Here is a 25,853-nt window from a genome sequence, read left to right as displayed (position 1 = left end):
TAGACAAAGCTTGGAGGACCCTGTCATTCAACTGGAGCACAATGTATTTGTGCTCTCTTGCCCTCCTAGTCAAGTTGGGGAGCTTGAATATTTTTCTCCCAGCTCAGAGATATAAAACTTTGCAAGAAGCTGAAATATGTGTTGGAGAGGAAAAGAGCTTTGAAGTGTGTGTGTGTGTGTGTGTGTGTGTGTGTGTGTGTGTGTGTGGAGGTGGGTGTGCACATGCACATGTGTGAGCACTCTCTGGAGTCCTGTACTTCTACCATCATTTCTACTGGAATCAATACTAAGACCTAAAAGCTTTCCCTAGTTATTTTATAACAGTCCGCAACCCCCTAAAGGATAGATTGCAAACCATTTAACTGCTCAGGAAAATGACCCACCAGAAGCATCTCCAATGTTGTTTGGACTGAATTTCAGTTTATTGGTACTCATCAAGTCCACTACCACGTGGAGGCATTGTTTCAGAGAATTTATTTTCTCACATTGATTAGACTGAGAAGAGGGCACCCAGTGTAATAAAAACTTTGCAGAAATAAAAAATTATAAAAGGGGTCATCCATTCCCAAAACAACTGTCAAATGAAAACTGAGCATGTTCAGTGAGTGACAGGTTTCATTTGATACCTATAGTGGGGAGGAGAGAAGAGTGGATTGGACTATTTGGATTTCTTGTAAGTCACAATAGACTAAGAAGGATTGGAACTTCTTTGCTGGAACCATTTTGAACATGAGAAGTAGCACCTTATAAAGATATTGTTAACTGACTGTTGTTTCTTAAAATCTCCTGGAACAGAGAGAAAGATCTGACTCTAAGAAACCCAAAACTTCACTGACTATATCCTAGACACCCTGGATTACGAAAGGCGTTACTATACTGTTGTTAATGCAGTTTTGATTTTAAAGTTGCCCATGTGTCACAGTTGCCCATGTGTCAAAGAGAGGTGTGGCTTTGGTTTGCATTAAGATCCATCCAACCAACTGTCTACAGCAGAGACAACAATGCAAAATGTAGGCCTGTGACTCAAATACCACCACCCTTTTTTCCTCCTGTGTGATTTTTTAAAAAGATCTTTGGATTAATGAAGAAACCAGTGGAGTTTCAAAAACTTGGATTATATGTTTTGTGCATTTTGGCTAGCCAATAAATGTATCTCTCCTTTGTGGATTTTGGATTTTGTTTCATTTTGCTGTATGAGTTACCCATGAATATGTATCCTAGATTGAGGATTATTTTGCTGTCTGGTGAGAGGATGCAGGCCCCAACAGCTCATCCTTTCTTCTGCCCATATTTGAAAATATTCTTTTCAAAACTGACTACTAGCAGGGGCTGCTCATACTGGGGTCTTCTGGGATTATCTTTTCAAAAAATAGTACACAACAACATGATCAGTACTACACCTTGTAAGCAGTAAGAATTCACTGAGATATTTTTTATTCAGCTTTCATTTCTGTAATTTCTACAAGTTAATATGATTTGTTTCTACTTTGCTGCATTCCTTATTTAATAAACTACTGCAACCAAATCAAGTAGACAGTTTACATCAGAAACTGTGACAATGGGGAAAATAGCTGGGGGAGGGAATTGGTGGGAAAAAAGAAGTGTAACAATGGAGATGAGCTAATGTAGTCAGGCAAATCTAAGGGGCAGTACAGACTGCTGCGAAACGGCAGTCTGCATTCATCCATTTTAACTCCAGAGGGATGGTGGAGCCCCCAAACCATGTGCCGTACCTCCGGAGTAAAAAGAACCCAGTGTTCTTTTTGTGATGCCGAAGTGATGGCGCGAGTACACCAGTGGCACTAGTGATGTAAGTGACATGCAGCGACATGCAGATGCTGCATATCACTTACATCAAAATGGTGGTGTCCATATGGACGGGATGCCGCCATTACTCTGCCGCTGCACCATGCTAGGGTTAGGAACCATGCGGTTGGTGCACAGTCCCTAACCCTAGTATTGGCACCAGCACGGAGCATTCGTCCCATCTGTTCCGTGCCATAGTTTCAGTTTACTTGGGAAAGTAGAGTTTGGCCCAAACTGATCATGTTGGCTGGGGGATTTTGGAAGTTAAGTAACTTTTCTAACCTCTTATATTAGTAGAATACATAACCTCTGCTCGAGACCTGCAAACCAGTATGTACTGTGTACATTTCTTTATTTTTTCTTCAATAAGGTGAGGATCAAAAGTTATAAATACATAAATATGTATGCATTTCCTTCCTTTTTTTGGGGGGGATTATTTAATCTGTATATTGATGTGAAATTACATGTCCTATGCAGAGGAAAGTTAATATTTTAACTTGCTGGTATGGAATACTGTAACACAGGTTTCAAGACTGGAATCATGCAGTGCTGAATAATCTGCTGTGAGACCATCCTTAAAAAGCAACAAGTACCTTCACCCTTGGGGCAGATGGAAGATTGGGAGGAAAAGAGTGTTAGGAATCAAAAGATAACGCCAAAGCTTCATGCTTGGTCAAAAGTTGTTGATGATGGCAATACATACAGAGAAGAGAATCTATTATAGTGTCTTCTGATTTGCCTTACTGGAGATAAGTATGCCGGTAACCTGGCATGAGAATCTGAAAAGATCAAAGATAGTAAAGCTTTTGAATCTGGGTTTGAAAGTGAGAATGATAACCAAATGGGGAATAAATATATATCATATAAACTCACTATAAAGTTCCACTTGGAAAAAATAAAATAAAAACCCAATGTCAAGTCCACAATAGCACTTCATATTTCTTTTCACTTCCCCTTAAATAACTGCAGTTACCTATCTCTGAATTACTCTGAATGGAACAGGTCATTCCCCATATTAGCAGGAGGATGTCAGGTGCATGACAGTGGAATAATGAAAAATGCAGAAATAGCACATTGCTCATGAATCTTACGCTGAAAATAAAAGGGGAAAATACAGCACTGGGAAAAGCTGTAGTAGCTGCCAGATAACAAGATACAATCTCTGAAATAATTTGTTGTATAGATATTGCCGGAACACTGTTGAAACTTTCTGCATTCCCTTATTTATAAATAAAGTGTGTGTTTTTCCCCAATGCCCAATCCTACTAGGTTAGGCTTCTCTAATAGTACAGTGAATAGGGCAAATATATGACTAAACTACATGTGACATTAAACTTCATCCATGCAGAGGAGTCATTTTGGTTCCTGAGTCACATGTGTCTGTGGAATACTAGCTAACTAGATCTACAAAACAGGCATTTAATTGCACTATACTGAAGAGTTGTAACAGTGTCTCTTAATTTCGGCCACCTGCCATGTACAGGGGTTTTTTATTTATAGGAATAATATATTTATGCACCCATAAACATGTACATAGATAGGTTTTGTGTTTTATACATTGGAATTCTCATTGGGTTCATTTAATATACATGTTTGTTGTTCAATTTAACTTGTTTCTTTCAGGAAAAAAAATGCAACAGTTTACATAGATGATGGTTAGGTATATGCCATTGCATTTATCATTGTTAAAGTATACCTTAATTAAAAGTGGAGCAAAGCATACAATGTGGGGGCACACACTTTCTTCCTATAGCATTGTCCCCACAAGAATGCACTTCTTCAAAGCTGCTGTTTGGTCCAGAATACAAGTTCCATTTGGCCAACACTTTCATTAATGGGTTTTTCTTCATCTGGCAGCACAGTATACATGCATTATGGATGTGGGGGAAAAGTGCTGCTTTTAAGATTTTACATGAATTGTCTGAATATGACACAATTCTACTGCAAGCATTCAGCAGCCCAGAAGCATAAGAAAACTCATACTGGTGTGAGACCTAAATTCACTCTTTCCCATTTGCAGTCTGGTAAAAGCAGGCTTTATTTCTAAAAACTGTTAGACACAAAGGCGGGTTACAGGACCGCCTCTTTGAGGCGGGCTGTACCCGCACTTTCCCGCCAGTGGGTGCCTACTGGCCAGAACGGCAAGCCGCTGAGGCCCCGATCCGTCCGCTTTTCAGCTGCGGGGAAGCGCAAAAGCCGCTTCCCCGCAGCCTGAAAAGGGTGTCCTTGGGGCTCAAGCCCCAAGGGACACCCTGCGGCGGCGGGGAGGGGGAGAAAGGGCCGTTGGCCCCTTCTCCCTTGCTTCGCTGGGCGCAGCCGTTTGAGGCTGCCGCCCACAAAGCAAAGCGGCGCCGCGGACCAGGAAGGAGCTCCGAAAAGGAGCTCCTTCCTGGTGCCGCAGAAAGGGCGCCCTAGGCGCCCTGCCCGGATTGAGGACGTCACGTCCACCCGCCCCGTCTAGAGGTGGCACGGCCGTGACGTCCTCATGGGGGGCCGTATGGACGGGCCGCCGCCGTTGTAGTGCATGACGAGCTGCACTAGGGTTAGGGCAGGTGCGAAGCAAACCGCCCTTTTGTAACCCTAGTGCGTGCTCGTCACGCACTAAAGTGCCGGTGTGTAACCGGCCACAGTGTCAACTAAGTGATTAGTGGGTGAGAAGTGCTAGAGAATGCCTCTTGGTATTTTTGGTCTATATACTCAAAATACATTGAGATCATCTCTTCCTTCTTCAAGATTATAGCAGCATCTTCATTTATTTTGTCTGGAAAGGAGGCATCCATGGGACTCCAACCTCAATACTGGCTACTAGTTCACCCCCACACATTAGAGCCAGCTTTTAGGGGTTCTTGTATTCAATATACATTAACCACTTAGGTCTACCTCCTTTCCTGTTCCAAGATGGAATTCATGTGATAGCAAATGTAACCACCCTCTCTAATTTTATTCCTGTCCCTACCACAAGCTCATATTAAGCTGGTCCTGATGCTCTCTGCTTAATATATAGACACCATATAAAATGCCTGCTTCTGCCTCCACTGTTACATTCATAGCAAATAGAGCAGGGCAAGCTGATCCAAATTCAAGAATAAAACCAAACCTACATTCAGTGCTACTACTTTAACTGGCCATACAAGAAAGCTGCATTTGTCACGTATGGGACACTGAAAATGCCTAAGCCTACATGTTGATATGTATAATTCTCTGAGGCCAAAAGCAACAAAAGTGTTCTGTCTTTTAGTGGCTTGTGGAAAGGAGAATTTTTAAATGTTTTCCCATGTACCACTTAAAAACAAATCAAGTCAGGATTTATGTCCCTAACTTCTGTTCTCGCAAAAAAGAAACACAGTTTATCTGGAATATAACCTTGTTTTTCATCCTCAGATTCTGGTTAGAATATTAGAATTCACAATGAACAGCAGTTCTAATATGCAAAATTATCTGAGGCTTTTGCTTTATTTCCGTGACAGCATGTTTTGTAAGTCATAATATATGTTTATAGAACCCTGATATATTATTCTTTATAGAATGGCAAAATCTAACAGTAGAACTTGTTGTAAACCAGTTGACTTTCAGATTTTCAAGGAATAGTGTTATTTTTAAAAAACCCAAACACAGTGCATTAATACAGAATCTGTGGTCCTCACCAAGTATTTTTAGGTAGTAAGCTTCAGTTATTTAAATATATTTACATATGATTAAATATGATTTAGGCTATGATGCTTAGAATCTCATCTAGTTTCCACAATCTACTTTTAGAAGCAAAATTAGAGCATTCCATTTTTCTGCTCCAAGGTATATGTTTTCAGAGTAGCTCTCATTTAGTTCTCTTTCCTCTACTGATACATTACAGATGACCAGAAATGTTCAACATAGAGGGTGGACAGAGCAGAAAGAGAAGTGTGAAATCTTTTTCTGAATCCTACCAGCATTTTGTGCCATCTTTGGTTCTTAGCAAGTTGTTACCTGTTTTGTACCTATTCTTCGTGTATGCATTTTTTCCATTGATAAAAGTATATTCATGTGCAATTTTTCACTGCATACATTTTTCTTTTTATAAAACAAAACAAAACTGCAACATGGTTTGCTGAGATGATTCCATCATCTGAAGGGAACATTTTCTCCTCTGACTTTCTTTTAAAACATAAATCTTAGAGTTCTAGTGCTATAGTGTAAGACTGCCATTTCTCTGATGACTAGAGCACTATAACTCTATATTTTAAAAAAGGAGAAGGAGAAGACTTTTTTTCCCCTTATATATCTCAGAGACCCAGAACAGACAGGCAGGAAAAAGTGACTGGATCCTGCTTTTTCCCAAAGCAGGTCAAAATCCTGCTTCCTGCATGGCCTGATCCCATGGCAGACAGAATACACTCAATCCAACCATATGGAATGACATCAAGCAGCATTGCTGGGTAATTTTATTTTTACTGCCCACCATACATATGCATCATGCCACAAACATAACACATGTGAACTCCGAGTACCTCCCACATCTGCCCAGATGCCTTCCCTTTGCATGGCCACCCCTTTGATCAGCCACATGTCCCATGTGCAATGTTCCGCCCCTACAGGGCATCTATGCATTGGTGTGTGAGTGATACATTGGCAAAGCGCAATCATGGAGCCCTCCCCCCACATTCCCCCTTCACCCCTTTTGCCTTATGCACCCCTGTTGGACTCTGATTTGTGTATATGGTAATTACATCCATTGGAGTTGTCACACTTTCATTTCTTTAGTTTGCCACAGTCCTGCACCCACGTCAGGGCATTATTTACAGGCATAAAGATGCACATTTTCCGCCTCCCCCCTTAATTTGACTGATACACTGAAACATAGGAAGAGGAAGATCCTAGTAGCAAATTGTATAGAGCAAAGTACTTTTAGCATAACTGTGATCTGAAGAGCAATGAGCTATTAATATATATATTTTTATTCTTCTAATCATCATCTTGCAAAATGGCACAGTCCTCACACACATAAGTAAAGGAGTCAGATAACTCTCTAGTGTGTCATCTTTGTGAAAAGACCAATTATTCCATGGCTTAATTAGGCAAAAGGGAAAAAGCAACTAGTGAATATTGTGTTCTAATATTCAAATAAGTCACAGCTTAATTTAAAAGAACTGGTTGTGAATGAAACCCATAAGAACATACTATAAAGTCAATGATAGTTGTTACTTAAAAAAAAGTTGCAAGGGTGGGGAGGGGTGGAGAGAGACATTAGCTCGGTAGTGTTGATTGCTTACTGATTACACTTCTGAGATTACTCTGGGAAATATTGTTATGGTTCTCTGCAGCAGACAATGTTCATTAGCAAAAATATAAATACAATTACAAATAGAAGACTGGTGAAGATATGCAAGGAGGGACCATTTTGAATTTAATTTTAACATATATGTTTTAAATGACTTTCCTTGAATTCCAAGGAGATCAGGCCAATGTGCTTGAGCTTCCAGTGCCGTGCTTTGCCTTTTTTTTCTTAAAAAAAAAGTTAGCAGCTGCAATTAAATAATTCAGAAATAATTAATTCAGAAGATAACCCGTTAAATTATAACCCTTCCCACTGGTTAACCATGTGCCAAAATGTATTGTTTAATTTATCATTCCTAGTATTTTTAGAAGGCCTCAAGGCAGGGAATGGAGCAATAATAAATAGGGAATCGTGGATAATTAGAGAAGGAAATGTGGAACAAAATTACTAAGGGCTTTAGGTGAAGTTCATTATTACTATTTAATAGTGCCCAGGAGCATCTGATCAAATTATGGATCATGTTGGGAAGTAGGTTGGGAGTAATCCCTTATGGAGGGCAAGTTTCTCTCACTACTAGCATGACTCTAAAACTTGCAGAGAGATTTATAGAATTTTAACAAGAAGGAACTATCTATCTGTCTGTACATACACATATACTGATCAAACATCTTGTTTTACACACACAATCCCAAATCCTTCTGTTAATCTGTCAGTCTGGGTAGACCCATTGAACTAATGGGATATACATAAATGTGGGGTTACCATCCAAAAATTGATTTAATAAAACTGTTTTAGTTGGGGATAAAAGATAGAATCCAAACCATAGTGTCAATATAGACTGGAGGAGAATGGGGCGAAACAGACTGGGCCATAGTCCTTTGAGTGATGGATTGGGGTAATGGCAACTGCATGCCATGGATATCTGATCCAGCATTTTTCAGAGCCAAAAAAGCACTCTACATGTGACATGGCTCCCACATATCACCTGATAATATTGTGTGTGTGTGTGTGTGTGTGTGTGTGTGTACATTTTCTTAGGTGCCATGAGTCCCAATACAAGGAGAAAGTCAAGGAATGAATGAATGAATGAATGAATGAATGAATACTATAGCAATCTAAATTCTTGTACTAGAATTTTGTCTTTTCTCTGACAATTTTCTATTAGAGACAATTTTGTTATAGTTCTGTCTGGAAGTGCATCAGATCATGTGAAAGCAAACTTAGGCCAAAAATAGACAGCTCTAAAAGGGTGGTGTCACGCTACCCCTTTGTACGCCTGATTGGGGCCACGGCAACCATACACCATGGTCCCGATCTTGCATTTTCTTGGTGCAAAAAAGAGCAACGAAAAGCCACTCCTTTTTGTGCCAAGGAAGGGGCACCCGTTTTGCCTCCTCACCAGCTCTTCTTTGCTCCTGAGGCATATGATGACTGGTTGCTGCACTGCAGGAGCATTTCCATGCTGCCTGCCATCTGGTCTGGAGGACGGTGTGAGGCTGGATTGGGGGCAGAGTCAGGGCATGCAGTGTGTGGTTGCCATGCCCCCACACTACCCCCAAGCTGGCTCTTATTGTGAGTCTGTTTTCCCCATAATTGATATACCCAGACAGAGGTGTAGAGACATAAGAGAATGTACAGAGATATAAATGATATAAAGCAATAAAACCTGTCTGCAGCTACCTTTGACAAATGGGTTGTTTAGAGCATTGTTCAGATTTCTTCCAGTTTTTTGCTTTTGTTAATATCCACTTAAGCTCAAATATGTTAGCAATACACACTTACAAATATAAAGATAGTTTTTGTTGTTTCTTAGCATTGCAACACCTTCTGAAGGTTTTTGAAAGCTGTTGCGTATCCTGGGCTCTGTGCCTGCCAGACATGTTTCATCTGTCTTTATTGTTATGTGGGGCTGAGAAAGTGCTACCAAGGGCCATTTTGGGAATTCCTTCAGAGTGGGGGAGGAATTCATTTGCCTCATGTTTTATTTCAGGGTGGCCTAATTGGCACTTCATGGAGGGGTACATGAAGTAAAATGCAGATAAATGCTGATTTTTTGCACTTGTCTAAATTTCATAATACATCTCTCTGATTAAAAACCAATTTATACAGGAATGCAGACATTAGGAGAAGTAAGACATGAAAAGGCATATTTTAAATGTGTAGTTCAGGTGCGTTCTTAGATAAAGCTTACCCTAAATACTTGTGCATACAAAATGTCAGAACAACCTTGGTACAAACGTGTACTTGAAAAAAAAGTAAAGGTTTAGGAAGAAAATTATGGCTTTGTCAATCACCAGATATTATATGGAGCAGGTATCATCAGTTTATTGCACAGTGTTTTGCTATTTGCAAATGAAACAGAAAAGACCAGAAAAAAAAAGTTACTGATTTTCACTGATGGTTGGAATAAAGAATACAAATAGATTTGGAGCACTGCTACCAGACTTTGCTGCGTTTGCATTTGGCCTGGGTTTTGTTCTGCTCTTTTAATGCAATGATGTGGTTTCAAGCTAATGAATAGGTGGGCAAAAAGCCCTAGAAGACTCTCATGATCCTCAAATCCAGTCAAACAGGGAAAAACAGATTCTTAAGAGTTAGAACAGTAAAGGAAAGGTCCAATCTAACTCAAGAAGTTGCATGCCTTTTCTGCGAGGGCAACATGTAAGGTCTAATCCAGAAAGTTTTGTCCAGTTATGGAAAGTATAGATTATCTTCATGGAAGAGTAGGAAAACAGAACTTCATTTACTGTCACGGTAACCTAATTGTGTAATAAGTCTGGCATATTTCTATTTAACACTTATGGGGACTGAATTGGTAATGTAAAAATGGCCTAAGGCCACCTTGCCAATGACCTAATAGAGGAGCAGAAATCGCTTGGTTCTCCAGATGTTTTTGGAGTACCAGTCTTCATGTTTCATGTGGCAAAGTTTGTATAATTGAAACACAACTCTCACTTCAAAGTACAATTTAGTCAATATGTCTATCAGAGCTTTTACTGGGACTCTCTTCACCTACCTCTTACACAGTGTGAATGCATCCTCTTACCCTGTTCTTGTTCCTCCTTCAAACTGTAAATGCTTCCTGCTACTGGTTTTACTTCTAAGGCCTATACATATGTTCACATCTTTCTTTTCAGTGGGTTTTGAAAGCATGCTTATTTGATGGTTGGGGCTAGAGGTTACTAACGCATCACCCAGTGTTGTGATCTCAATTTTACTGCTAGTCTGTTAATTGATATCCATAAAAATATGAGTTCATAGCCACAGTGTAATTAAGCCAATGTCCACACAGGAGAAAGGAGAATTTGTAATTTTATTTGCTGCAGCAAATAAGTGTCAATGGTCTCATTACCCAAAAGCTGACACAAAGAAAAGAAACATACATTCATGCATGTATACTTTTAAATATGATGATCAAACACACTCCTATCTTTGTGTAGGGTATAGTGTCACTAATTAGCAGGTCACATTTTTAGCATATCCATACTAAGCAGGTCAATTACTACTACCCCAGAATGATGCTGCATTGCCTAGCAACTAAAAAATTGAGGCAGAAATGTGTGTTTTAGGACTTGTGACATCAATAAGGCAGCCAGAGTTCAGGAACTCTGTATGAACTTGGGAATCCACCAAGCTGTGCCAGGTACAAGCCATAGCTAAGCATAGCTATGTGCCACTTTATCAGCTACATTTGCATTAGGCCTCACAGTTTTGTCTGTTGCTGCATTTCATTCTCTGCTTTTCTGTCAAGTTGACATTTCCAGGGTTGTTTGCTATATCTTGATGAACTATAGCACAGGGCAAGCAGAGACAGCCATACATATTCTATTCTATTCTATTCTATTCTATTCTCATGATATTTCCATACTGGTTCCTCTTACTAATTTCTCATACTGGTTTACCATTTTCTCCCAGTATGCCTTATCAATCTTTTAGGGCTCATAAGAGTTTGGGTATGCCGGAAATATAACTAGTCTTCCAGTTTTGTTGATCTCAGTTTGGTGGTTTCTTCTATACTATTAACATCATTATTCTGTGCACTTGACTCTGTTCTGTCTCTCTTCCCACTGTAGGATCCCTGGCACTTTCTTCCCCATGTGCGACTGACTGGCAACTAACCAGTTCTTAAAATGTCTTGGTCCTTGTCCTGAATTTGTCTCCTACTGCATTTTGAAATGAAAGGAACTGTCTCCTAGTACATTCTGAAGCCCTTTGGCCTTCTTTTAGATGTGGACTTACTGGTTGTATCTAGACCTTAACTCCTCTATAGAGTGGCCTCAGGTCTCTGGCTTCTTTGTCATGTTGTGTGACTTGTTTCAAATATTGGCATTTAAAATGTTTCCAGCATTGTCACTTCATTCCTTTGTTAGATTGTAAAAATGTCTCTCAGACATAGCATTGTCCTAGTTCTGCATACCATTAATCTTTGCACTGGGCTGCTGTTTATTCCTTGTGATGGTGCACTGTGATGATCCAGTGGGGCCAGCTATGCATCACTATCAGTTTTAGTTGAATTCAACAATTTTTTTCCATCCTCACTGCCAACTCAGTTTTTCTGTTGTTGTGTGCATACCCAGTCTTGTGCTGAAATTCTCACATCATACAGAATCGTAGCATGAACACAGAGTACATACATATAATTTTGAGCACATTTGGTAAATAATATTTATTTTAGAAGAATGTATTATATAATAGGATCATATTGTGTGTATATACACACACACATAATATTCAACTTATTGATTTTTTAAAAAATAAAATCAATAAGTAAAATACTGTGTGTGTGTGTGTGTGTGTGTGTGTGTACACACAATATGATCCTATTATATAATACATTCTTCTAAAATAAATATTATTTACCAAATGTGCTCAAAATTATATGTATGAACTCTGTGTTCATGCTCAACTCTTCTTCCCAGTGCACATTATAGATTAGTTCCCTCATGTGGACACCTGAGCCAACTGGCATACATTAGATTTATTAACAGATGAATAAATCATGCAAAGAAATCTTAAGAGACAAGCTGGAATCAGCTTGAAAGCACAAACAACAACACCAGTAGCAAAAACATACATAGTTCACCTCTCTGTTAGTAATGTGGGGCAACATCTGGTAATGCTTGTGCCTTATGTAGTAGCCTGTCCTCTAAGAGAATTTGCTTTAATTGGTTGTATTTTGTATTGCTTGAAGATTGCTTTTGAAGATGGGGAGCAGGCAGCCCTGTATCTTAGCAATAGAGGAACGTCTCTTGATAGTACTACATTTTTGCATCATAGGCCTGTATTCTCAGCAGCACATCTTGCAATCCCTTAGAATTCAGCAACATCTTTAATGGATTATGAACTGATTGTACACCTTCTCTTTGTCTATAAAGGAACTGATGGAATAGTCCTAGCCTAAAGACTTCTGCTAGCATCTCTTTTTGTACATGTGCATACCTCCTTTCCTCATTGTGAAATACCACACTACAGTGTCAGGTGAGCTGGGCTCAATCATTATGTGTGGCTGGGAGGTGGTCACTCTGATGTCTGCTCTCTGCCTTTGTTTTAAACTACAAACTTAATATTACAATTATGGAATTTCTACTCTGAACCTAACCCCGAATGTTATGGATTCTACTATGGAATTGTAAGTGATGAGACTCCAAATGTTTTTAAGTAGATTGGAAAGACTTGCAGGAAGGCTTTAAAGCTTTGCAGACCCCAGACAAGATTAAGGGACTAAAAATTCTAGCTGGTGTTCCAGGTGGTAATTCAAATGTAAAGAGAAACCTAAGTAGAAATAAAGTTATGGTTATGACTCAGAGCAACTATAAACTCTTTGGACTTACCCCATTAGCAATGAATCTTTCATCAAGGAAATCAAGGGCACAAACAAAAATTATACAGTTTTACATTAAAAAGGAATGAGAGGAGGTAGTTGTAAACCAGAAGCTAATGCTGATCTTAAAGGGACCCTCCCTGACCACAGTGACTACACTGAAGTTATCAATGCAGATATCAATAAAGATAGTATAGCTCCTAAACTATCTTCCACACAAAGTTTAAGAAGATGTGGGCAGGCTTACTACCATGAGCTGAAATTGTGGGTTGAGAAACCACCCATCCATCATCACCAAGTTGCTGTGGAAATAAACCCTCTTTGCAGAACTATGAAAAAACAGGTGCATTTGAAGAACCTGCAACCATGGGTAAGGATACTACATCTGCATGGCTCACAATGAGCTTGGAGAATGGGAATTAGCGTCTCCACACAAACCACCCTTTACTCCCTCCAATACCATATCATACAGAATTGTTGTTAATGATTTTTGTACTGATATTACTCATAAATTGCAATTTCCATATGTCGTGGAATACAATGGTAATAGCTGTGACATAAACATCTAGCAAAATTAAAATTATACCTTTAAATTACAACATTATACACACATCCTGAATGTATTCACATGTACATAGTTTCATATGGTTAAAGTAAAAATTTGGTAACATGTGATGTGTTTTTAAATAAAATTAAAAAGAATACATTTTAATTTTAAAAAATTATTTTAAAAAAACTTTGGGGCTTCTCCTTTCACTTCCCACTGAACCTCACCACACTCACACTATGGCCTGTTACAGCCAGCCAAAATAAAGCTGCTTCAAGTCACAGTGGAGGTATGGTGTTTCAATGATGCATGCATCCTAAGTTGCACCAAAGCCACACTCCAGCCCTAAGGACTGGAACGTGGCTTTGGTGTGGCTACTGGACTCTTAGGACAAATGCATCATTGAAACACCATACCTCCACTGTGACTCGAAGCAGCTTTATTTTGGCTGGCTGTAACAGGCCTCAGTCTTCAGCATTTTAAAGGGACTTGGGTGAATGCTAAATTTGGGGTCGTAAAGTAGTTGGATGGCTTGTACAGCATCACATGTGACAAATCAAGAATTTCCACCTCATTTTTTAAACAAAATCTTATTTTTCCATGCATTCATAGGCAAACCATTCTCTCTTAGCCTTTGTCCCAATATGCATCATGCATTACAGGAACTGAGGATTACAATAAGATAATAAAGGAGAAGAACTCTAAGCTCTCAAAAGTAAGGAATGTGATTATACTGTGATATTGCTGTGATTTTTACCATTTATTTGGTAAACGTGATTGCTCTGTTTTCAATGTTTTCAGAAGCAAAACAATATTATTATCTTCTCCTGGTATTTTGAAGAAAATGTAGTGATTTGCTTCTATCACAGCCTTCTATCTGTTCCACATAATCTCATGGGAGGTTCCCTGTGTAGCACTGTGTTCTTGAGTAGAGCTGGTTGGTTGCAGTCTGTAATAATAATAATAATAATAATAATAATAATAATAATAATAATAATATCTGGATTAGAAAGCTTTTTCATAAAATTTAGGAGGAAAGCTGTATCTTGCTTTAAAGGAGCTAACAACTCATTTTTGTGAAACCACATAATGTAATTTGTACAATGCTTTTCAGCCTTTCAGAAGCAGCCTCTGAAAGAAAGAAAAAATAACCTGAATTCCTCAAACCCAGGGGCTTTGAGTGACCTCACACCACCCTTCTCTTTTCTTTTGTAACACTTCCACGTGATATATTTTGAGGGTTCTTTGAATCTGAAACACAATTGGGTAGCATTTCTCTTAGGGGAGTCTTTTTCTATAGTCAGTTTAATTTTCTGCTCACACAAAGGCCAGTCTCTGTGCAATGCCCAAATGAAATAGTCTTGGGAATCAACCTTCATGCATGCAAAGGGAAGGTGAATGTTATTGCAAGGATGCATATATTTTCCAGTACAGATTGCTTGTGATCTGGCTAATATTGTACAGCAGGTTGCTCCTGACCTGCAGAGAAGTGGGGTAAATTGTCAGTATACTGTATCATAATGAGGTGTGCACAGTGCCCATTATTGAGTTCTTAATTTCCCTTGAACAGAACAGAAAATGGATCCCAAAGCAGGGATTTGGGAAATTAGCATATGATAATGTTCATTATCTATTTTGTTTCTGGTTTTTTTTAATACTTTAAGCAGAGCATTTATTTTGAACACATGATTAATACATTAAATTACTAAAGCAACCCACAGGGTCTAAACTCCCCATGAAATGCAAACAATAATATATTTGCTGAACATTTCCAGAAGGCTCATTCTGGTCATTCTCAACAAGAGGATCACATGTAAGAAGTGCCTTTAATTTTATTTTTGCTTAAAGTAAAATCCATTGTAAATTTTAATTTGAGGAATGCCAATGGGACGTTAGGAGAAGTATAAGAGGAGAAATAACTTGATCAGCATTAAGAAAGCCAAAGTCATTTTACTTTGACTAGGAATTGCTAGAAAAAACTAATTACTGGGAAATGGGTAAAACTGAATTGAAATTAAGTTTTATCACTGTGTAAAATTTCCAAAGAATTTCATGTAAAGCTAAAAAAATTTCAGTGACTGTCCAAATGGAGAAAGTTTGTTTTCTGCTGCTCCAGAACACGGAACAATGGATGCAAGCTCCAGGAACAGAGATTCCACCTCAATGTTAGGAGGAACCTCCTGACAATATGAGCTGTTTGACAGTGAAACACACTCCCTGGGAGTGTGGTGGGGTCTCCTTTCTTGGAAGTCTTTAAGCAGAGCCTGATGGTCATCTTTTGGGGATGCTTTGACTGTGATTTCCTGCATGCCAGAGGGTTAGATTGGATGGCCCTTGTCTCTTCGAAGTCAATGACTCTATGATTCTATGAAATCTCCCAGAAAGGTTTTCTACTTTCACACTAAATATACAGAATGGAGTAATATATTACATGATCTTCAGAGTGGTTAACCCCAAATCCCATCAACTCAGTCTGGGCCTGGCAATGTACAGTTTTACGGGTTTCACAATGTATAGTTTTTCTGTGATTTTCATCAGCAAAAGTCTCCAAAACATGACATGAAAAGCACAGAAATGTCACTGAAAATGTAGCTGTGAAAGACTATTTAACAGTATCTGCTAGAGTCCAATAACTTTACCATAACTAATTATAAATAACAATATAATTAAGTGTGTGTGTGTGTATCTTCTTTCTGTACGTAACAGAATGTTACCACTGTACTTATTAGGGCAGGTGTTCGGCTTACTTTAATACAAAGCAGCTGAGTGGGTGTTATGGGGGGATCACTCTATCTTATTTGAAATAAGGATCCCGCACAGCTCACAGCAGTGCAAGACCTTGTCTCCATTTGCAAGGCTTTAAAAATAACTTCTTCCATTTAATAGTTCCTTCCTTCCTGGCAGATCACTTGAGAAGTGACTCAAGATGGTACTGCAGGAGGAGAAACCCCTATTGCAGGACTGTTTAAAATAACTTCCTTCTTTCCTCTATATAATCCTTTCCTTCTCAGCAGAGCACTACAGAGTGAAAGCAGCACACAGGTAGCTGAACACTTTCTCCTTTTGCTGGAGCAACCTCTCCTATTGGCTCTCTAGTGCCTTGCTGAGAAGGAAGAGATTAGGAAAGGAATTTATCTTTTGAAAAAATAAGTTCTGAAGCAAAAGAAAGGCCCCCAAGCTATTGTGAGCATCAAGAAATACTTGTTTTAAGAGCAACCACTCTCTGCATTCTGAGTTAAGTGGCCACAAACTCTCAGCCACACCATGCAGGAAAAAATAATTACTATATAATAATTATTTCAATGGCCGATGAGCCACTGCTCCCGAGAAGTAATATGTCAGCAATGATAATGTAGCAGGGTACTCCACTCTTCAAAGAATAATATAACAAATTGCTTTTTAAAATGTTTAAACATTTTTAAATAAATAATATTCATACATATGTAGTAATATGTAACATATTTATTGTTTTTACACATCAACACTAATGGACCTCTGTAAAGATCTGAAAGACCTGTATCATTGTGCAGAGACCACAGCCAGATTAAAAATTTGGCAATAGCCGATGGGAGCTAAACCAGGAAAAGATGGGGGCTGTTCCCAGGAGTGAATATCATTAAGGGACAGAGCAATGTTGGGAGTTAGGGACTCGATCGGCACCAAAGAGGTGGCCAGCAGCCACCCCTTCCACACCAGATCAGGGCTGCTGCAACTGTGCACCATGGTCCCAATCCAGCCTTTCCAGGGCATGAAAAGGAGCTGCAAAAAGGGTGCCATAGCCATGGTGGCACAGCTATACAGCACTCCTTCGGTACTGCATTGTATGGATGCAGCGGTGGAAGAATGGACGCAGTGGCGGAAGTTGGAAGGAGTTTTAGATACCTAAGACAGGGACAAGGAAAGTTCTTAAATTGTTGTTGGAATATCCTGCAGGAGATATAGTGCTTGGTGACTAATGACTTCACAGATAACCAGAAGGGTTAAAAGATACAGAAAACAGGTAAAGGTTCTGTAAGAACTTAAACTGTAAAGAAGCAATTACAATGATAATCAAAAGAAACTGTTAAACCATGTAACCACTAAAGTATTTATATTCTGTATCCATCTTGAATGCCATCCACTAAGAAAGATACTGTATTCAATCTGATTTGTAACTAAAGTGTTTTTGTTTCTTCAACCCCCAAGAAAACATGTCTGCAACATGAGAACTAATGGCAAGTTACACACATAGTAGTAGTAGTAGTAGGAGGAGGAGGAGGAGGAGGAGGTTGTGGCAGTGGCAGCAACAGACACAACAAAAAAGAATTATCAGTAGAGGACATTGTGACCGGCAGTCCCCAGAAAATTCAATGAATTGATATTATAATAAAATAAGGGTGGTTCCCAACATGATTTTTGTATGCTGAAATAAGACTTGATTTTGATTCACAACTAAAGGACTGCAACAGAAAAATGAATGGGAATAATTAAATTATTATTAATTAATCAGTTAATATCAGTCCTATAGACAAGATCTATATCACTAAACAAGAGCTCAAGGATATGCGTAGTCATAGCAGTCTGATGTCACTTTATCTGGTATGTCTTTGTCTTATGAAATCCTGAGATGTGTACTTTGGTGTGGACCTTAAAATTATCTACTGCAGTGGTTCTCAAATATTGCTTCTTCAAGTATTTTGGACCAGTTCCCAGAAATTCTAAACAGCATGCCCAGTGATTAGTTATGGCTGATATGCCAACTGCGCCCTTTCCTGGAAGTCAGGGATCTTGAAACCATAGTACACACACTGGTAACCTCACATCTGGATTTCTGTACTGCACTCTACATGGGGCTACCCTTATGCTTGGTCCAGAAACTTCAACTAGTACAGAAGATAGCAGCCACACTGGTCTCGGGTACATCTAGAAGAAACCATATTACACCAGTTTTAAGATCTCTTCACTGACTGCCCATCAGTTTCTGATCCCAGTACAAGGTGTTGGTAATTACCTTTAAAGCCCTAAATGGCTTAGGTCCAAAATATATCTGGGACCGCTTCCTTCCATATAATCCACCCCACACATTTAGGTCCTCTGGGAGAAATCTACTACAACCAATAAAAACCAGATTATCAACAACTGCCCAGAGGACATTTTCAGCTTTCTCTCCTAGACTCTGGAATGGCCTGCCGGATGAGTTCCATCATATAACCTCCTTAAAGAACTTTTAAAAAGTTCTTAAGATGGATCTCTTCTGGCAGGCCTTTCCTGAATAGACACCCAGCCACCAAATAGAGAAAGTAATGGACCGATCCCGTTGCTGTTTACCTGTGCATTGTTGTTTGTTTTATTTATAGTTTTAACTGTTATTGATCTTTTTAAACATGTTTTAATTGTAAAGTGTTTAATTCTGTTTTAAGGGAGGGAGGGTTGGGGGATATGATTTGTATAATTTTTAATGTTGTAAGCGTCCCCGATTGCCTGAGTGTAGATGGGGTGGGATATAAATAAATATTATTATTATTATTGTTATCATTATTACCATCATCATCATGGATCATTTCCATTCATAGGAAATTGCTGCTCCACAAACAATTGAAGGACCGTAGAGGCTAGGGGATGATTCCCTGATGTTTCAGAAGTGTGTCAGGCTTTCACACACACGTGCTTCCCTGATGTTTTAACAGTGTTTTACCAGTGCTTACTCAACGGTAAGTACTGGTGTGAAAATCTTTGGAGATGGAACCTAAAATGCATTGAGGACTAATGCTTGAGAACTACTTCCCTGTTGTATTCCCAAAATTACAGTCTGAGAGCTCTATGGCAGCAAATTCTATGAACCTCACAAAACTACAGATCTCAAGATTCCATAGAATGGAGCAATGGCAAAGTAGTGTCTGACTGGTTTAACTGCGCAGTCTGGATATACCTATGAATGTCAAGCCATGCTGACTGGGAGAAAAGTTCTTGCATTCAAGTTAAGTTATTTTGTAAATGAAATCCTATACCATTCCATTGGTACAGAAACAAATGGAAATGTGAATATTGGGGTGGGGGGGGGGATTACTTCGGGTTCCTGATTTTTACAGTGCACTCTTCCTGAGCTGAAGAGCATTCACAAGCTTGAAGTGTAAAATGAGGTTCCTAACTTTGCACAGGACTGGGGTCATATAGCTCCCATTTTGAAAGAACTACACTGATTGCAATACTTGATTCAAGGTGTTACTTTTGAACTTTTAAGACACTTGATCCAAGGAGCTGCTTTTGAAGTTTTGAACTTTGAAGGGCCAAAAAAACTAAGGTATAGATTTCTTAGGGGTCATATGACATGGTATTAATCTACATGTTTATTAAGATCAGCAGAAAAGGTACTCTTAGAGGCATTTCCACTTACAGATTCCAGGGGCCCTTTCACTGTACAGTGGTGCCTCGGGTTACGAAATTAATTCGTTCCGCCGCCGCTTTCGTAACCCGAAAAGCATTCACAAGCCGAAATGCCATAGGCGCTAATGGGGAAAAGCCGCGATTTCGTGCGAAAAAGCGCCGAAAAGCACCAAAAATTTTTTCGTAACCCGAAATAACCTTCGTAACCCGGAACAGTTTTTTTTAATGGATTTTTTTCGTAACCCGGAAATTTCGTAAGGCGGCGCATTCGTATCCCGGGGTACCACTGTACACAATAATTCTACTTAGACTATGGAATCTTAGGAGTTGCAGTTTAGAGAGGAGGATCTAGAATTCTAGGCCAAAGTGCTCTAGCTTTTACAGTGGCTAATATTTTTTGTTTGTTTTACTTTTTTAATGAGTCTTGTTTATTTTTTATTTTTTAGTTTATGGAAGACTTTGGTGGTTTTCCAAATGTAGCAAAGAAATGCTTTAAGTAAATAAAAATTAGACAATAAATGGTAAGTACGTCACAGTATTAAAATGTAGATCTAAGGCAAAATACAGATGGGCACTTTGTAGCATGGCGGTTCTAGGGTTAGGGACCACACACCAACTGCACGTTCCCTAACCCTAGTATGTCACGGTAACAGCTTCATTGCGGCAGTCCTTCCACCCAGTCACCACCATGATGATGTCGCAGCTGCATCGCTTACATCATAAGTGATCCAATGGCACACTTGTGACGTAAGCCAGGCACCGCAAAAAGAACTGGGTTCTTTTTACTGCACAGGGACGCTGCACGGTTTGGCGGCTTCCACAGGTAAAATGGGTGAGTCCAGCCCAGCCTTTCAGGGAGGTTTGTACTGCCCCTAAGTTAGGACTCAAGCTAACACACGCTTGGTGTCAGGAAAGACTTGGTGACAGGGACTGGGAAGAAGTAGTGTGGAAATTCATATCTCTGACAGAGGAGTCAGAAAGCAACAGTTATTTTCAGGATGAATTAATTATCTTCCCTCTGGCCAAATTGCTGTCATCATCATCCAAAAATGGCAAATGGTGCCCCCATGAACATTTGGAGTGTGCAGTTTTTCCTCTAAATGTAATTCACCTGGACATCTCTCCATACTCATTTTGTTCTTTTTCTCAGGAAAAAGCCCTATCTGTCTGTCTGTCTGTCTGCCTGTCTGTCCATCCATCTATCCATCTGGAACTGCCTTGGTAGATGTAAAAATGAGAGATCATTCAGTGCTGCATGCCTGCCCAAATGGCCAGTGTACCTTATGCTCACTGATGAAGAATCCAGCCAAATGGTACTTCTTTGTGACTATATTCCAGCTAATAGTTCTTTTCTCTCTCTCACAGGGCCCAATGGGAACCATTGAATAACAAGCCAGATGTTGGGCTAAAGCCAATTATTTTAGTTCCAACAAGAGTAAGGTCATTGAAATGAATGGGACTACTCATCAGTATCCCCCCCCCCCCCCCCGAATTTACTCTATTTGGGATGAAAAATAGATTTCATCTCCATCTGCCAAGCTCCACTTCTTCTTCTCATTTTTTCTTGATTGAAGTCCAGAGTAGGAACTGGTCCCTCCCCATTTGCATACTCACACACATATACAGATGAGACTTTTACTATATTGCACAACAAATAGTTCTTTTCACAGTGAAGAAATGTTTTGTTTCATTTGCTTTTTAAGTGATTCAATTAATTAGCACCTGGATGCTCTGACAATATAGATGAGTCCTCATGCTTAATAATGTCAGCAGCCCAATTAGTTTTGTGAGGCCATGGCCGAAGTGATAATGAGGAATTAATCTCACGTAATATATAAATCATAGTATGATGTCTAGTTATTAGTTGCTATAAATGATTTTACCAGAAGAGGTAGCTGGCATTGAAATCAAAGCACCAAAGAGCCATTTCAGTATAGCTTCATTATAGCTAAACTTTACAGCAAAATAACATTACAGTGAAGCATGTTGCATTGCCAGGAAATGAGAGAGAGAGAGAGGATAATTTTTCTCACATATTTATTTTAGGGAAAATAATAGAAAGTAAGCATGAATTTATATTAAAAAAGTAAATTTTATAATAGTTTGTAAAACACATTTGGTTAAGAGATAAAATAAGCAAATAAATGACACTACAGAGACTGTTATTTGCAAAATAAATAAATAAATAAATATATAAATGTCATTTTCATTTTATAAAAATGATGGTAATATGTAACAGAGAAAGCCGACAGCTAACTGCTAGCAAATACAGAGTAGTAAATTTCTCTTCAACTTTCCTTTCTCAAAAAGGAAAGATGGCAAGTCAATATGTGCTTTAGCTATTAACATTTGGGGGGGGGGGGAGGCGGGGAATTAAATCCATAATCTGAACTGAGATTTTCCAAACTGGATTTCTAGTTGTGTATCTTGAAATGATCACTTATATTTCTTGTTATAAGAAAAAAGTCAATAAAATCTTTTTCATGTCTTAAAAAAAAAAGTTAGGGAGGGAACCTTCACCAGGAGCATGCTAGTGAAACTCAGATCCAGAAATAGCTCTGGAAACAAAGCCAAACATGCCACACAAAGTAGATTATCCAGCAGTAAATGCAGCAATCATTGTGAAATGATGGGCCAGAAAATGCTGGTAAGGAAGTGATTGAAGAGTGGAACTTCTTTCCCAAGAGATTTGCACGATCCTAACATTGGCAAAATAGCCACCAGTGTAAAAGAGGTTGATATTGGCAGTAAGTGAATGTAGCAGGCCTTTCCTAGCAAAGAAAACTGCCATGTCTTTCCAAGAGGGATCTGAAATCCTCTCACAGCTACTCATGTTCTTGGGTTCCCATAGTACATATGATACACTTCACAAGCTTCTCTAAGTTTGTGCATGCATTCCCCTACAGTAGGAACAAGGTACACACACACATACACATTTTAAAAAAAGAATGCTTACACATTTTTGAAGTTCTTTTGAAATGTCATTACCTGATTGGAGATATTCAGGAAGTGTGAAAGTAAGTGTCAGTTCCAATCCACATGTTAGGCCAGGGTGAGATCCATTGGTAAAGGTAAAGGTTACTCCTTTGACAAGGTTGTCAAGTCATGTCTGTCTGTAAGGGCAGTGCACATCTCTGTTACTAAGCCGAAAAGCCAGCATTGGCAAAGATAACTCCGTGATCATGTGGCCGGCATGACTGCACAGACCGCTGTGACCTTCCCCCCAAATTGGTACTTATTTATCTACTTGTAGTTTACATACTTTTGAACTACTAGGGTGGCAGAAGCTGGGACTAGCTCACTCTGTCACATGGCATTTGGGCCCCGAACTGCTAACCTGATGATCTTACAATCATCAGAGTAAGGTGTAAATCCAACAATAATCAGAATCAGCATCTTAACTGCTTAGTCTCTGTGTCCCATGATCCACTGGCAGCACAATTTAATTCTGCCCAGAAAAGTGCATAAATAGTTCTGATGCAGTAGCAAATTAGCCCCCTAATTCTCCCGCTGTTTCATCATGTGTCATCTTCATTCTTAAAAACAACTTTCCAAGCTCTGTGATAACTGTATTTGTCTTGAATTTGTTTAACCCCCTTTTAAAGTTTCCCAAATTCTTACACTATAGTAGTAAATTCTACAACTTGACCCAATATCTTGTGGCAGTGAGTTCCCCAGTTTAACTATATACTATGTGAAAAAGTATGTATTCTTTTCCCTCAAAGTAAACACAAGCACCTGACCCAGAGATAGAACCCTGATCCAGACTGTGACTACTATGTATGAAGAATGAAACGCCCCCTATATATATATGTTTGTTGATTAAATAAAATATGTCTGCTGTTAGTACTACTGTCTCTCAGCATAACCTCCAACATGAAGAATGGCAAGCCAAAGTGTCAAATTTAATGAATACCATGAGTAAATTTAAATCGTGTATGATAACACTTCAGATTACTGCATAATATAATAAAAATGGCAATCCTTTCTATCAAAACAAACCTATTTTGAAACAAAGTGAGATCGCATAAGATGAAAGAGTATATTGTACGTTAATTGTTAACATTCCTTTTTCACCAGGGAGAAATATCAAATGAATTTTCAGACATGATATTGAACAACTTGGAAAATAAGCCTTGTGAAAGAAAAAATAATTTACTGACATCTGATAACTGCAATGTGTAATGAGCCTCATTTCTAAAAGCCAAAAAACAATAAGGGATCGAAGCACATGGGAGAGAAAACCCTATGCTACTGTGAAACTGTTTGAATTGTTTATGTTTCGGAAGAAGAGAAGCTGGCAAAAATGGCTACCACACTGAAAGGTGCTTGTCATATTTCACTTCCCATTCTGGCTTAATAAAGGTGCCTGCAGACGTTATGTGTTAATGAGCTCCCTTAAGTTGCTATAAATATATAAATCAAAGAACTTCCATACAGCTGTTGTTCTTGCTTTATGAAGAAATATTTTCAAGCTAAGGCCAATTATATTTGCAGTGGCTTATCACAGCAATTATATGAAGCAGCAGGCCAGTCAGTAATGACTTTTTAAGCTAGGGGAGTGCTAAGAACACTTCCAACTGAGCTCCATTACCTGGATTATAACCATAGTTTTAAATTAGGTACCAATGCATGCAATTTATTTTTGTTTTTGTACTTAATTGGCCATTAACTTTTTCATGCCAATAATTTCATTTCTTTCTGTGCCACTCACTCAGTAAAGAGTTCCTGAAATGCACATTCCAGAAAAGGTCTCCTCTACAGGATAAATATTTAAAGCGAATACAGTCCATGTTTGGCCTGCTTGATTTCCCCATGCACAATTCATATGTGCTAACTTACCTTCTCAGAAGCCGCCAGAGCTGATCAAATGGGCTGCCTCTTTCATCTCCGACACTGGTCAGACTTCAGCATTTTAGAGGAAAACTCTACTATGAAATAATATTCACACAAGGCAAATATTTACCTAACCCTCCTAGTCCCAGTTAACAGATTATTCATGCCTATAAACCTTAGGGCTTCTAGAATTACATTATATCATTTTCAGCTATAAACTGGGGTATCTATTCAAATATTTAACCTTTTAAATTATTCTGACCTGTCCTTATGACCTCCATGATCTGAGTTTGATGGACTAATCCTACGCTTACAAAAAAGCATTCATTTCCAATGAAAAGCAGGCAATTTCCCTCTTCATTGCCTAATTCTATGCATCTATTACAAGTAATGCTCCCCTCCTCACTTGATGTGCTCCTCAAACGTGGCTGCGTAAATTGAGGCTGATGATTACCCATGACTTTCAGCTTCTTTAAGTCTTGATAGTCACTCACTTACAGTATCTTTTAAGCAAATCTGGTGGTGGATTGTTTTACAAGTGAACGATGTTTAAATCTCTCCCCAGGACCTCTCCTTTGAAATATCCTGTGAATAAGATAATCATGGTGAAAATCCACTTTCTGAGCATGACTAGAGCAGACCTATTGATGTTAAACAGTGATGTAACATTCAGCTTTGATCCCAGCTTCATCAGCTAGTGAATCCGGGTAATGTCTGTTGTTATCTGTTGTTTTTAATTTGTTGCCTGCTTTATTTTACTGAATTCTATCATAGAATCATAGAATTGTAGAGTTGGAAGAGACCACAAGGGCCATCCAGTCCATCGCCCTGCCATGCAAGAAATCACAATCAAAGCATCATGTAATATTATGTATTATTTTGTATGTATTATTCCGTAGAATGTACACCATAGGCATGTTTATTTTTTAGCTATTTTACTGATTGTATGTACAGCACTGTGCAAATCTACAGCACTATTTAAATAAAGCATAATAAATAATAATAATATCTTTAGGACTTTGTTACTGCTATTACCCCACAAAAATTAGCTATTATGCAAGTTTAGATACAGTCCTCGAAGGCTATTTGTTATTTACATATTAATTGTTTTTTTCTATTGTTGTTATAAAACAAATAAAACACTTAATTATAAAAAAATTAGCCGTTCATTCAATTGGTCAGTGCTAGTTGGGATTAGCAGTTGGATTTATCTTTCTTTGTGAAAATAC

The 25,853-nt window shown here is 38.7% G+C and overlaps 1 long non-coding RNA gene across 2 annotated transcripts; it reads left to right on the top strand.

Annotated features, from left to right (window-relative positions):
• Positions 1–12,431: 12,431 nt before the first annotated feature.
• Positions 12,432–25,471, top strand: LOC121926436. Of its 2 annotated transcripts, XR_006103015.1 has the most exons (4): positions 12,432–12,535; positions 18,978–19,115; positions 23,869–24,113; positions 25,190–25,471. It is a non-coding gene; the product is annotated as an uncharacterized LOC121926436 (long non-coding RNA). The 2 variants fall into 2 exon arrangements; XR_006103014.1 differs by lacking the exons at positions 12,432–12,535; positions 18,978–19,115 and adding an exon at positions 20,079–21,101.
• The last annotated feature ends 382 nt before the right edge of the window (positions 25,472–25,853 follow it).

Source organism: Sceloporus undulatus, chromosome 3 (assembly GCF_019175285.1).
Source record: "Sceloporus undulatus isolate JIND9_A2432 ecotype Alabama chromosome 3, SceUnd_v1.1, whole genome shotgun sequence".
Lineage (NCBI taxonomy): Eukaryota > Metazoa > Chordata > Lepidosauria > Squamata > Phrynosomatidae > Sceloporus > Sceloporus undulatus.
This window is presented reverse-complemented; position numbering and strand designations above follow the sequence as displayed.